The following is a 14,889-nucleotide window of genomic DNA, read 5'->3' as shown; positions in this document are numbered from 1 at the left end:
TTAATAATTGCGAAACGTGTTTAGTCCCTTGTTTGAGCCGAATCTGGGTTGAACATGATTTGTGGAACTCCCTCTGGTGTTGTGGTCGTGGTATTCACTGACCTTTGGGAAGTATTTCGACATGTACATGGGTATCTTAGTGGTGTAGTGTACAGTATCTTGTAGACCAGGCCCATTGCAAGTTGCTGTACTCTGTCGTCTACTCTAAGCCATCCTAGGTAGTCAAAGTGGGCAGGGGTGAGGTGGGTTCTAGGAGTAAGGTCAAGCAGTAGTCTGACCAGTTTGTTTTGTGATGTTTGTAATTTAGTTTTTAGCGCTTTTGAGGTGCTTTGGTACCATGAGGTGCAAGCATAGTCGTAATACCCTTGAATGAGTGCTCCTGCCAGAGTCTTCAGGGTATTCTTGTTTACCAGAGAGGAGATCCGGTACAAGAATCTTGTTCGTTGGTTGACTTTTTTTTATTACATTGGTTGCCATTTTGTCACAGGAAAGATTTGCCTCTAGGATGGAACCCAGGTAGGTAATTTCATCTTTCCTTGTGACAATATTGTCACCCACTGTAACAGAGAAGCCGTTGGCCTTGCTGAGTTTGTTATTTGATCCAAGAGTGTGTATTGAGCTGTACTGTATTGTACCCATTCTGCAATCTGTTAATAACGTTTTCATTCATTCATTCAGGAGCAAAGGTCAATGACCAAACACACCCAGACTACATACCTGTATTCCCTTCAACATCACAGTCTACACCATCTACGTCAACAAACATCAGTCGCCATGAGCGGCGTGAAAAAAGGAGAGTGATGCAGCCAAGGAGGATGGTGACCAACAGAGAACCAAGGTCGAGTCAAGCTCCTTGACCGCTTCATCTGTGGACAGCAACGACACCAAATGCAAGATGATGACAGGTGTTACCTGGCCAGTGCTTCAGCACTTGTTTTCTTTCTTGCACACAGAGAAGACAAGGAGCACCATAATCTCACCCATAGATCAGCTATTTATCACCCTTGTCAAACTGCGTCACGACATGTCCTTTGACCTCATCTCCCACATCAGAGGTGTGTCAAAGGCAACAGTCAGTGATGTGCCCAACGGATAATTTCAGTGAGTGAGCGATTCGATACACGCTCACGGCAATGAACCGATTCACTGATTCGACTCACGGTTCAGTGGCGCTTCCGGATCCCGCTGCGAATCAAAAACTATAAAAAAATTTGGCAGATGTTATACATACAATTATACATACAATTGTTAAGGGGATGCAAACCAGAGAAAGACTTTCATCTTGTTTACATCAGGATCCCCCTGTTTACATCAGTAATCATCGGTAACATTTAGAATTGATTTCAAGGTCCTCCTCCTTATATACAAAGTATAAACATTGCGATCATCTACTATTGAAGGTTCCGAGTCACAGTCTAAAGAAAATCAGTGATGCAGCCTTTGCTAACTAACTATGCACCAAAGTTATGGAACACACTATGGACATTAGGGAAGCTAGATCTCTTAATATTTTCAGAAATAAGCTAAAAACGTACCTCTTCACCATAGCCTTCTAATACACCCCGCTGTTGATTGTACTGTAGCACTATTTTACTCTGGCCATTCTATTGCATAATTTTACTATCTATTCTACTATTCTATTATTGCACTGTATTATTGGTGTGCAAACCAGTCAACTTACAAAAAAGAGCCTGTTGGAGGATTTCAACAAGATAAATGCGACAACATTGCAAAATATTTCACTATAATATTTCAAAGTGAAGTAAAAAATATTATAATAATTATTTGATCATGTTAAATAAGTGTGACTGACTGAGTCCACATTACAGTTCTACTTTTGTTTTGATGTGAAAAGTGATGCTGCATAAGAGGACTGCATTTAGCACTGACTGAGAAAGTACATATTACAGTTCTACTTTGCATTGCATGTAATTTAGAATACAGGCAAATAAAAGTATAGTTTAAAGTACAATCTTGGCTGTCTTTTTCTCTCAACGCTTCAATAGGTAGATGACTAAATGTAAATGTAATATCAAATTTTAACAGATTGCAGAATGGGTACAGTACAGTCCAGCTCAATACATACAATTGTTAAGGGGGTGCAGACCTGAGAAATACTTTTGTCTTGTTTACATCAGGGTCCCCCAACAATTAGCATTTCAATGGTGTGTTGCCAGTGCCACACCAATGGGGGGTTGCCAATCCAATGTCACACCTACTGTACACCTAAGTGAGAGAAGCTCTCTCATTTCATGGAAGAGTAGAAGACAACCAACAGTTGCACTTTCTACCTGCGAGGCAGGATACATGGCCTTAGCATCAGCCATACAGGAGTGTATGTATTTGCAACAGCTACTCAAGGGTATTGATGGATGTCAGTATGCACAAACCAAGGTTTATGATGATAACCAAGGAGCTATTGCACTAGCCAGGAATCCTGTAAACCGGCAAAGATGTAAACATATTGATATAAAATATCACTTCATAAGAGAAACTGTGAATAGTGGGAGGATATGTTTGGAATATTGTCCTACTGACAACATGATTGCTGATGTGATGACAAAACCAGCCACTAAGCTACAACTGAAGAAGTTTGCTCAGTATTTGTTTGGCACTTAGTTAGAGTGAAAGAAAAGCATGGATGTGCCAATATGTTTTTTTTGTTGTTGTTGTTTATTTTGTATTGAAGGCCAAAGAGGGAGAATATATATATATATATATTTTTGTTTTGTACCACAATATGGAGATGAGGGTGGAAGTAATTTGGCAGTCTGACATTAATTGAAAACTGTATTAACAGATTGCAGAATGGGTACAATACAGTACAGCTCAATACACACAATTGTTAAGGGGATGAATGAATGAAAACTTTATTAACAGATTGCAGAATGGGTACAGTACAGTACAGCTCCATCTATACATTTATGACATACCAGATTTGCAATTACAGTACTGTTTGTGATACAAAAAGAGTCCAGAAAGAAAAGAGTATATACATTAGGCATGGAAACTACATTGGATTGGGTAGGTGGGGGGGGACTGTACATTGGAGGTGGGGGGGGGGGGGGGGTTGGTTAGGAGTGGGGGGGGGGGTATGAGTGGGGGGGGGGGGTTGGGTAGGAGGGGGGACACTGTACAACTGTACAAACAACACTGTACATTGCAGACCAGAGAAAGACTTTCGTCTTGTTTACATCAGGGTCCCCCATTTTCAATTCATCAGGACATATATGACATACATGACATACAGATAGTCAGTACTGCTACATCTATACATTTATGACATACCAGATTTGCAAATACAGTGTACATTGGAGGAGGTTGGGTGGGGGTCAAAACCAGCCACTAAGCTACAACTAAAGAAGTTTGCTCAGTATTTGTTTGGCACTTAGTTAGAGTGAAAGAAAAGCATGGATGTGCCAATATGTTTTTTGTTGTTGTTGTTGTTGTTGTTGTTGTTGTTTATTTTGTATTGCAGGCCAAAGAGGGAGAATATATATATATATTTTTGTTTTGTACCACAATAAGCTAAGTTCGAGTGGGGGTGTTAAATATATTATTATTATGTGCGCCCTTGCTCATTTGTGTTCTACAGAGGGCGATGTAGTAAATCCAGTATGTGACGTCACTGTTATTGTTATTAAACACAACGTTACATACAAAACTGTCTGATTGGACAAGAGATAACAATTATTTGCATCTTTATTGTAACAAATGTATGAACAGTCAGCAATAGATGTCAAATGATTTACAGTAATATCAAGTAACAAGTTGTCAGTCAAGTCAAGAGTTCAGAATTGTATTAAAACACACACACACAAATTACAAGGTTACACGTTAACTGGCTTATTTACCACTTTGCCCTCCATTATTTGCTATGACTAGGGGCAACACTTTTGCCAAGCCAGCGATGAGATTGTTACATACATCCACTGTTAGTTTATTGCGCCAGTAAAACCTTATGGCCGCTACTAAAGCATCTTTCGTGAAAGGTTTCGCCTCTCTGCAAATATAATCTTTCATTAGGTGCCACACAATTTCAATGGGGTTCAAATCGGGCGACTCAGCCGGGGTTTTGACCCAATTGATTCCCTCTGCTGCAATGCAAACTCTGGCAGCGCTGTGTTTGGGGTCGTTATCCTGGAAGAAACGATGGCTCTTCCCAAAAGTAGCTCGTATGTACGGACCAGCGGCTGCTTTGATGATCGATTCTTCAAAAAAGACACGGTCCATTATTCCATCGAAAATAACAAGCGGGCCTGGACCGAGCTTGGAAATCGCGCCCCAAACATGCACTTTTAACGGATGCTTAGGGGCCGGTTTACCTTGACGAAAGCCTTTTTTCGTAAAGCTTTGTCTTGCAAAGTGTTCGAGTGCGACAGTGCTCTCATCTGTAAATATGACGTCATGCCATGTTTCACATGTATCGATCCACTGGTGCGCCTGTAGATGAATGAATGAAAACTTTATTTAACAGATTGCAGAATGGGTACAATACATGTAGTACGGCTCATATGAATGAATGAATGAATGAAAACTTTATTAACAGATTGCAGAATGGGTACAGTACAGTAGGGGGGGGTTGGGTAGGAGTGGGGGGGGGGTAGATAGATAGAACATAGATAGTGGGGGGGGGGGGGGTAGATAGATAGAACATAGATAGATAGATAGATAGATAGATAGATAGATAGATAGATAGATAAGATAGATAGATAGATAAGATAGATAGATAGATAGATAGATAGATAGATAGATAGATAGATAGATAGATAGATAGATAGATAGATAGATAGATAGATAGATAGATAGATAGATAGATAGATAGAAGAAGAAAACAAACCTGTGCGAGTCTTAATTCTTTATTTTTGTCACGGATCATTGGCCAGAACTTAGTTTGACCATATTTCCAGCCGAGGCCCCTACGTGCTGTACGGATAGCAGTCAGGCTGAGATGAATACCCAAATCGTCTTCGATGCACTTCTGGATTTGCCGTGCAACCATGCAATTGCGGGCCTTCGTCAGGTTGTCAATGGCGACCAGGACATTGCTATGGAAATGGAAGAGAAAGAAAGTGGAAATTAATTAACTGAGAGGGGGGTTAAAATATATATATTGTAAGAGTATATTTATGAGACAGTATATTTATTTTGTACAAGAATGTGAAACTTCCTATCACGTTTGAATAATGCTGTAACGTTAAGTAAAAATGCATTTCAACTTAATTCCAGCTCAATATGGGTTTTGCAGGTTAATACTCTCTCGTAACGCACAACACAACACAGACCTGCTAATCTGTTAAATAAAGTTTTCATTCATTCATTCATTCTGTACTCACTCAGACAGTTTACGTGGAGCACGGCGTCGTTGTATTTTCAGTTTGTAATGCCATTCAATAGTGCCCGCAGTAACGCAGATTCCTAACGATGCAAAATGTTGCCTAATGCGTCTCGTAGATATGCCCTGGGATCGTAACTGACGCACATCTCGAGAATGTTGTTTGTTGATTTTAGTCATTTTCACACTGACAACTGAACACGGTGATACAACACTTTATATAGAGGCGGGTCCCTCTATAGCCCCCTCCCATACTTCCAGACGCGTGTTGCTTAATGACAGCGGAAGAGTGCAAGGGCGCTTCCGCATTCTTCGCCGCGCATGCGCATGAGGTCCTCGCTTAGTTCAGACAACGCAATTCTGGTCACACAGTGGCTGAAAACCGCCAGTTCTTGCCCGACGGATGGGAGCCGAATTGGAATCCCAGTTTTCTGATGAAGCCCCAAAACATGGAGGTCGCGATTACATGTTTCGGAACCAATGTGTAACTAGACAGTTACAATATAACATTTATATTAATTAACCCAGTTAATGCCTTAAGAGAAAGAGTCTGGTGGTCAATTACTACGGAAATGTTGTGTCTTACTAATAATAACTAATTCCGCGGTCAATATACACACACACACACACACTGAAAAAAATCCTGTCATAACATTGAAATAAAGTGATTCTTACCTTGTATTTCAGTCAATATTCATTGTCTGCTTTCTCAACACACTTGTGGATGTCGAGATGGATCTTGGCAAGAACGATGCACTCCAATCCAGTAGTTTATCCATTGGTGCAGTTTGCTCTAGGAAGACATTTGACCACACCAGGTTTTGCAAACCGCACTAAAAAGTGAAATCCAGCCGGATGCACGCTCTGCTGGTCGGTCACTGTTTTAATGATCTCATAACTTATTATTAAAACGGACATTGATCAAATAATACAGAACTTTAAAACAAGACACATACACGTATATTTTAATGTTGAAATGTAAAATGTATTGTCATATATTTGGAACAGAGAGTGGGTTTTATATTTGTACCTCTGTGTTATTTTGTATAATTCTTCCTACAGTCCACACTCTAGCACTTGACCTAACACCCTACTAATAATAACTAATTCCTAATTAATAATTAACTCTGAATATAATAATGACGAAAAATAAACAGGGTAGGTAGGGTGACTCTACTCTATAGTATAGTGCACCTTGTAACTTCCTGGGGGGGGGGGTTGTGTATTTGCATCTCGTATTCATTCAGTCTGATTATTTTAAGTGTTCGTTTGTGTTTGTGTACCTGCATAAGCATAACAATAGCGTATGGAATGCAACCCATTTCATGGACATCATCATCACCATCATCATCATCATCATCATCATTGTTGTTGTCGCGTAAACCGGCCTTGTTTTGTGGAAAAGAATAAACTTCTGAGCGAAAGCTAAGATATTGTGTATGAAATGACAAAGCTAAAGAAATGGTTTGATGTAAATAAGCTATCACTGAATCTGAAAAAAACTAAATTTATGATTTTGAAAGCTAAGATATTGTGTATGAAATGACAAAGCTAAAGAAATGGTTTGATGTAAATAAGCTATCACTGAATCTGAAAAAAACTAAATTTATGATTTTTGGCAATCGAAAACTAGATGAAAATATTGTGAAAATTGTGATTTTAATCCATACATATTATGAAAATGATTTATATAATAGGCGAAACATAGTATTGTGAACTATGTGAACTGAGTTATGATAAGCCCATTTATATAAATCTATATATAATATACATATATAAATATACATATATATTTGGGATGTCCGATATTAAATTAAATAAAAAATAAAAATAAATCTTTACATTTATTTAACCTTTATTTACCCAGGTATTGAATTGAATTGAATTGAATTGAATTGAATTGAATACTTTATTTTGACACAAATCGTATGACCAAAAAAACATTTTAAAAGACAAGACAATAACAGTGTCAATAACGCAGGTCAAAAATGGTTGACCTAACACCCTACTAATAATAACTAATTCCTAATTAATAATTAACTCTGAATATAATAATGACGAAAAATAAACAGGGTAGGTACAGTAGGGTGACTCTACTCTATAGTATAGTGCACCTTGTAACTTCCTGGGGGGGGGGTTGTGTATTTGCATCTCGTATTCATTCAGTCTGATTATTTTAAGTGTTCGTTTGTGTTTGTGTACCTGCATAAGCATAACAATAGCGTATGGAATGCAACCCATTTCATGGACATCATCATCACCATCATCATCATCATCATCATCATTGTTGTTGTCGCGTAAACCGGCCTTGTTTTGTGGAAAAGAATAAACTTCTGAGCGAAAGCTAAGATATTGTGTATGAAATGACAAAGCTAAAGAAATGGTTTGATGTAAATAAGCTATCACTGAATCTGAAAAAAACTAAATTTATGATTTTTGGCAATCGAAAACTAGATGAAAATATTGTGAAAATTGTGATTTTAATCCATACATATTATGAAAATGATTTATATAATAGGCGAAACATAGTATTGTGAACTATGTGAACTGAGTTATGATAAGCCCATTTATATAAATCTATATATAATATACATATATAAATATACATATATATTTGGGATGTCCGATATTAAATTAAATAAAAAATAAAAATAAATCTTTACATTTATTTAACCTTTATTTACCCAGGTATTGAATTGAATTGAATTGAATTGAATTGAATTGAATACTTTATTTTGACACAAATCGTATGACCAAAAAAACATTTTAAAAGACAAGACAATAACAGTGTCAATAACGCAGGTCAAAAATGGTTGACCTAACACCCTACTAATAATAACTAATTCCTAATTAATAATTAACTCTGAATATAATAATGACGAAAAATAAACAGGGTAGGTACAGTAGGGTGACTCTACTCTATAGTATAGTGCACCTTGTAACTTCCTGGGGGGGGGGTTGTGTATTTGCATCTCGTATTCATTCAGTCTGATTATTTTAAGTGTTCGTTTGTGTTTGTGTACCTGCATAAGCATAACAATAGCGTATGGAATGCAACCCATTTCATGGACATCATCATCACCATCATCATCATCATCATCATCATTGTTGTTGTCGCGTAAACCGGCCTTGTTTTGTGGAAAAGAATAAACTTCTGAGCGAAAGCTAAGATATTGTGTATGAAATGACAAAGCTAAAGAAATGGTTTGATGTAAATAAGCTATCACTGAATCTGAAAAAAACTAAATTTATGATTTTTGGCAATCGAAAACTAGATGAAAATATTGTGAAAATTGTGATTTTAATCCATACATATTATGAAAATGATTTATATAATAGGCGAAACATAGTATTGTGAACTATGTGAACTGAGTTATGATAAGCCCATTTATATAAATCTATATATAATATACATATATAAATATACATATATATTTGGGATGTCCGATATTAAATTAAATAAAAAATAAAAATAAATCTTTACATTTATTTAACCTTTATTTACCCAGGTATTGAATTGAATTGAATTGAATTGAATTGAATACTTTATTTTGACACAAATCGTATGACCAAAAAAACATTTTAAAAGACAAGACAATAACAGTGTCAATAACGCAGGTCAAAAATGGTTGACCTAACACCCTACTAATAATAACTAATTCCTAATTAATAATTAACTGCATCCCCTTAACAATTGTATGTATTGAGCTGTACTGTACTGTACCCATTCTGCAATCTGTTAATAAAGTTTTCATTCATTCATTCAATAAACAATACACAAATTGAACATAGTTTTATTATTGTATAATCCCGTTGCTGTATCCTGATTGGTTTATCACTAGAGGTGTTTCGTTCACGCCCCCCCCCCCCCCCCCCCCCCCCCCCACCAAAGCGATTGTGTCCTTTGATACAGTATAAAAGTCATGTGTGAAATCTGTGGACCGGACAGTCGTGAGAGGGACAGAATGGCAACCTTTTACAGCACTAAACCATTGAAGGTATGTTTGTATTGTATCTCTCTCTCTCTCTCTCTCTATATACTTGCTTCCAGTTACGGGAATACCTTTCTCCAGTTACCGGGAATGCTTTACAGATACCTCTCTCTCATTTGAATTATTTATTTATGCATAATTTTTCTATTCTAGACATCCATCCCGAGTGTTGATCGACCAGGAATAACTCAAGTAAAGGCACCTCAAAGTAGCAAAAGAACAGGTCCCGTGATCCCCCCCAAAGCAAAACACCGGATGGTCAAAAAGAAAGCCGTAAGTAAAAAAATTTATTGCATTTTCCATTATTCAGACAATCTTTTTACATGGGTCCCCCCCACCTCAAATGTACACCCCCACCCAACCTCCTCCAATGTACAGTTTCTATGTCAAATGTATGTCAGTATTCAAATGTACAGTGTCCCCCCTTGTTTGAAATTGAAAATGGGGGACCCTGATGTAAACAAGACGAAAGTCTTTCTCTGGTCTGCATCCCCTTAACAATTGTATGTATTGAGCCGTACTGTTTTCCACATCACATCACAAAATGCTCCACACATTTTATGTTCTTTTACCAATTTATTTTATCAGTTTTATTATTCTATGTTTCTCTGCTATTTTATGTTTTAGTCTTGCCTATTTTTATATTCTTTCTTTCCTTTATTCTCGCTAGCTTTTAAGTCCCTTAACTGTAGCGCTCTGAGAGTTGCCCTGCAACTGTAAAGCGCATTACAAATGAAATCTATTATTATTATTATTATTATTGTGACACAAATCTTATCTTAACTTTCCCTCCCTTATTGCAGGCCGCTGTTATTGTTATGGACATCCTGCCACTCCCAGCTGAGGAAACACCAACATCAACCATTACTAACATTTGCAATACGATTGTACAGTCAACGGTTGGTATTGTTATTGAGCAAAACGTAAACAAGCATGTTACCAGGCTGGTGAAACAAGTGGAGGAGACTGAGAAATGCTTGGGGGAGAAGACTCAGATCTTGGGGGATCGTCAGGAGGCAGAGGTGGCCAGGCTGGAGGCGATTGTGAAACGCCTGGACGACCGCCTGGAGGCGAGTAAGAATCGACACAAGACAGAGCTGGCCAGGCTGGAGGCGATTGTGAAACGCATGGACGACCAGCTGGCCAGGCTGCTTAAACCCTCTGGCGTTACACCCTCCTCTCCACAACCTGCGGCTCAGCCATTCAATAGGCAGCTTCTGTTTTACACACCAACGAGAGATGAGAATGTACCATGGCGGCCTCTATCACCCTCTCTGTCCAGTCCATACCCATCCCAAGTGGGCGATGAGAATGTACCACCATGGTTGGCTCTATCACCCTCTCTGTCCCAAACGCCCCAGAATGATGATGATGATAATGATGATGATGAAGATGATGCATGTTTTTCGCCGCAACCGCTTTCTCCTCAAATGACACCCTTTAGAACGCCTCTGCCAGTACCTGCAGTTCCAGTGGCAAAACCACAGAAAAAAGCACAGCGACAGCGTCCAGCCCTGCCCAACATACAACTGGAAAGTATTTCAGCAGACGACGAGCAAAAGGCGTTCGATCATGCTCATGACGCACGAGGCAAACCACGGCCTGACGACTACGCAGGGCGAATGTTCATGCTGCTAGTGGACTTTGCAACCTACCAAAAGTGGGCTCACAAAGTCAATTGGAATGGCAAACGGGGGAAACATGCTTTACCTAAGAACCTCAGAGAGATGTTGATTGCTAAAGTTAAAGAACGCTATAGTGTAGTCTCCTGGGAGAAAGTTCGTGATCGAGTGAATGAACGTTTGCGGAACCCACGATCAGAGGATCCAAGGAAAAGGCTACCATACTGTTTGAATGAGTTTTGTATCTGAATCAGACAAGTCTTTCTCTGGTCTGCATTCCCTTAACAATTGTATGTATTGAGTTGTACTGTACCCATTCTGCAATCTGTTAATAAAGTTTTCAACCAATCAATTCAAAACCATGTATTATTTTGGCCATATAGTGGCGCTGTCAACATTCTAACCGTCATGCAACGCGCTATGTGTCGCTCTGTTTAGCTGGAGGTGTTTCCCCCCGGGAGATATAGGAGGACGGACCGCCGGCCGGGACCGGACGTTAGTTTGTCGTGAAGCGAGCGTATATATAATTAGCAGGTCTGTGTTGTGTGTTACGAGAGAGTATTAACCTGTAAAACCCATATTGAGCTGGAATTAAACCATCATATACGAATACAACCTCTCCTCATTCTTCCTGACATTACTGCAAGCCTGATCGCTACTTTACAGCATTATTCAAACGTGATAGGAAGTTTCACATTCTTGTACAAAATAAATATACTGTCTCATAAATATACTCTTACAATATATAAATAAACGTTTCGACCTTACCGGTCTTCCTCAAGCATGAATGAATGAAAACTTTATTTAACAGATTGCAGAATGGGTACAATACAGTACGGCTCAATACATACAATTGTTAAGGGGATGCAGACCTGAGAAAGACGTTTTGTCTTGTTTACATCAGGGTCCCCCATTTACAATTCATCATAACATAATGACATGCATGACATACAGATAGACAGTACTGCTACATCTATACATTTATGACATATCAGATTTGCAAATACAGTACTGTTTGTGATACGAAAAGAGTCCAGAAAAGAGAGTATACATTTGACATATTATTATTGTAACAAACAAGATTCTTGTGCCGGATCTCCTCTCTGGTAAAACAAGATTACAAACATCACAAAACAAACTGGTCAGACTACTGCTTAACCTCACTCCTAAAACCCACTTTACCCCTGCCCACATTCAAAACCGCTCTTAAAGAGCACCTACGGGAGGCTGCAATTAGAAACTGGGCACCGTAAATGTCCAAACCCCCCCCCCTCCTAATGTACAATCTCCTCCCCATCATATGTATATATTTTCTGTTAGGATCTCTGGGTAACAGTACTGTATATTTGCATATCGTATATGTCACAATTGTAACACTACAGTACTATATAGTATACCTGTATGTCATGTATGTCCCTATGCCATAAATGTCATGATGTCATGTATGTTGAGTGTCATAAATGTCATGTCACTATAATTGAAAATGGGGGACCCTGATGTAAACAAGACACACGTCTTTCTCTGGTCTGCATCCCCTTAACAATTGTGTGTATTGAGCCGTACTGTATTGTACCCATTCTGCAATCTGTTAAATAAAGTTTTCATTCATTCATCCAGTTGTTTTGTTTTTGTGGTTTTGGTTGAATGAATGAATACTTTGTTTAACAGATTGCAGAATGGGTACAATACAGTACGGCTCAATACACACAATTGTTAAGGGGATGCAGACCAGAGAAAGACGTTTGTCTTGTTTACATCAGGGTCCCCCATTTTCAATTCATAGTGACATTTATGACACTCAACATACATGACATTTATCAGGGGTGTAAAAAGTACCCAGAAATTATACTTAAGTGAAAGTATGGGTACCATCTCAAAATCTGACTCAAGTAAAAGTCAAAAGTATCTGGCTAAAAACACACTTGAGTAAAAGTCAAAAAGTCCTACTTTTAAATGTACTTAAGTACTAAAAAGTAAAAGTACATTTAAAAAAAAAAAGGGGATACACCAGGGGTCTCAAACTCAACCCATCGTGGGCCAAGTTTTCATTTTAACTATACATTGCACCAGGTGAGTTAGTTGAAGAGGTGAGCCAATTAGTGAAATCATCAGCTGGTGTTTAGGCAAGGCTGGAATGAAACCAAGCATACACTCTGCCCACAATGGAATGTGTTCTGCGATAGACAATGCTGAAATGAAAGAACAGAGGACACTTTTTTTGCATTAAAATTATTTAATGCACTTCTCCATTGAAGGTAAACTAACATGGACGGCATTCACATCACAGCATGAATATATCACAATATTAACCACAGTGAAAGAAAAATGACATGTGAACAAGTATGTTGTGTGCCAGGTTAATGTACTCGACTATTTTTGTATCACAAACAGTGCTGTATATGTACAGTTTATTCCCCCTCAAATGTATATACTCTATTATTACTATATGCGAGAGAGCCCCCCCCCCCCCCAACAATGCTGTATAATTGTAGACCTCTTCCAATGTACAGTTTATGTCCTTGATGCTGCTCTCCAGGACCGAGATCATGGCGTTCTTCTGCTCCAGGTCCCGCAGCAGCTGTGTTCTCCTTCAGCTCCTCGCACCTCTTGGCAGCCAGATATGGACACATGGAACGTAAACACTATTATTAGTACAATACATATGATAGGAGCTGGAGCACATAAGTACACACACACACACACAATCACATGCACAAGTACACAAACATAAACACAATGACCATCAGTCCATTAGTACATTAAAACCAGACACTGTCCGCAGACTCTTTACATCTTTACTACCGTAGGCTCCATCACCTTGGAACAGATAATACTTGTGCAGGCTCTATCACAACATTATAGAAAGATGTGTTTGTTATTAATCAAGCAGGCTTGGATTACATACATGTAGGTTTAACAATAGAGATCAGACTCAAGACAGTTTTCTGCTCTGTTGTGAGTCCTGTTTGTTTAAACGGAGAAAGATTTTAACCTCACACCTAAGTTTGGTTTATATACTAAAATTGCTAACAGATTAACAGAATGTGAAACAACTTATTAGTATTGGGTTAGAGTTGTTTGATTTCCACTAACGTAATGTTAGATTGCTATCTGAGAAAGTTACGTAACGTTACTCTACTGTATGTGAGCTGGCTGGCTGCGGCATTTGCCATGTATAATCTGTAGGCAAAACGGACTGCATATATAAACGGCTGATGACTCATAACTTCCTATCACGTTTGAATAATGCTGTAAAGTTAAGTAAAAATGCATTTCAATAGTAATGTATATAAATTAAGAGCTTACCGATTGCAATCCACTGCCGACAGAAGAGACGCAATATTTACTTCCTAGTTCATGACGGCACTCTCTCTCTGCCTCTCTCTCATTTTGCCGAGAGCGGAGCTCGTCCAGCACGTTGTCACCAGCTGTATAAGAGCGCCCCCGCTGGTCATTGTTAACATTAACCACACCAAAACGACTTCATAACGGCAGGCAAACAGCTGTTCCAGGACTTTTCACAGCTGTATCTGTATAAACGGGGACATGGGTTGGGGACTCATGCTTGGTCAAGCAAAAAGGTGAAATGGTTAGGTTATGTCAAGTCAAGTCAAGTCAAGAGGTTTATTTGTCACGGCATACAAACATACAGTGAAATGCGGGGGGTCATTTGGCAGCTGGAACCGCCTGGCAGCTGCCAAGTGACAGGGTGACAAAAAAGATATTTAACTGGGACAGAGCACACGGTCATCCCTGGTCAAGACAGATGTCCATGATTTCTTCTTTTGCTGACTTAAGTATGATTTTTATGAACAATCTGCAGTGTAAGATTCACATAATTAAAAACAAAATTATCAACAATAGTGGAAGGTGGAAATATGGAAAAAACCTAAACTTAGAAAATATGTTGTAATTAAAAATGAGTATTTTACTGAACCTT

General features: G+C 38.6%; 1 long non-coding RNA gene across 1 annotated transcript; it reads right to left on the bottom strand.

Moving 5' to 3' along the window:
- Window positions 1-4,035: 4,035 nt before the first annotated feature.
- Window positions 4,036-14,275, bottom strand: LOC311244628. The gene is made up of 3 exons (XR_014620709.1): window positions 13,444-14,275; window positions 4,841-5,048; window positions 4,036-4,443 (listed from the first exon to the last, which is right to left on the bottom strand). It is a non-coding gene; the product is annotated as an uncharacterized lncRNA (long non-coding RNA).
- Between the last annotated feature and the right edge of the window lie 614 nt (window positions 14,276-14,889).

This window comes from Notolepis coatsorum (genome assembly GCF_963971535.1).
Source record: "Notolepis coatsorum genome assembly, chromosome: 17".
NCBI classification, from domain to species: Eukaryota; Metazoa; Chordata; class Actinopteri; order Aulopiformes; family Paralepididae; genus Notolepis; species Notolepis coatsorum.
This window is presented reverse-complemented; position numbering and strand designations above follow the sequence as displayed.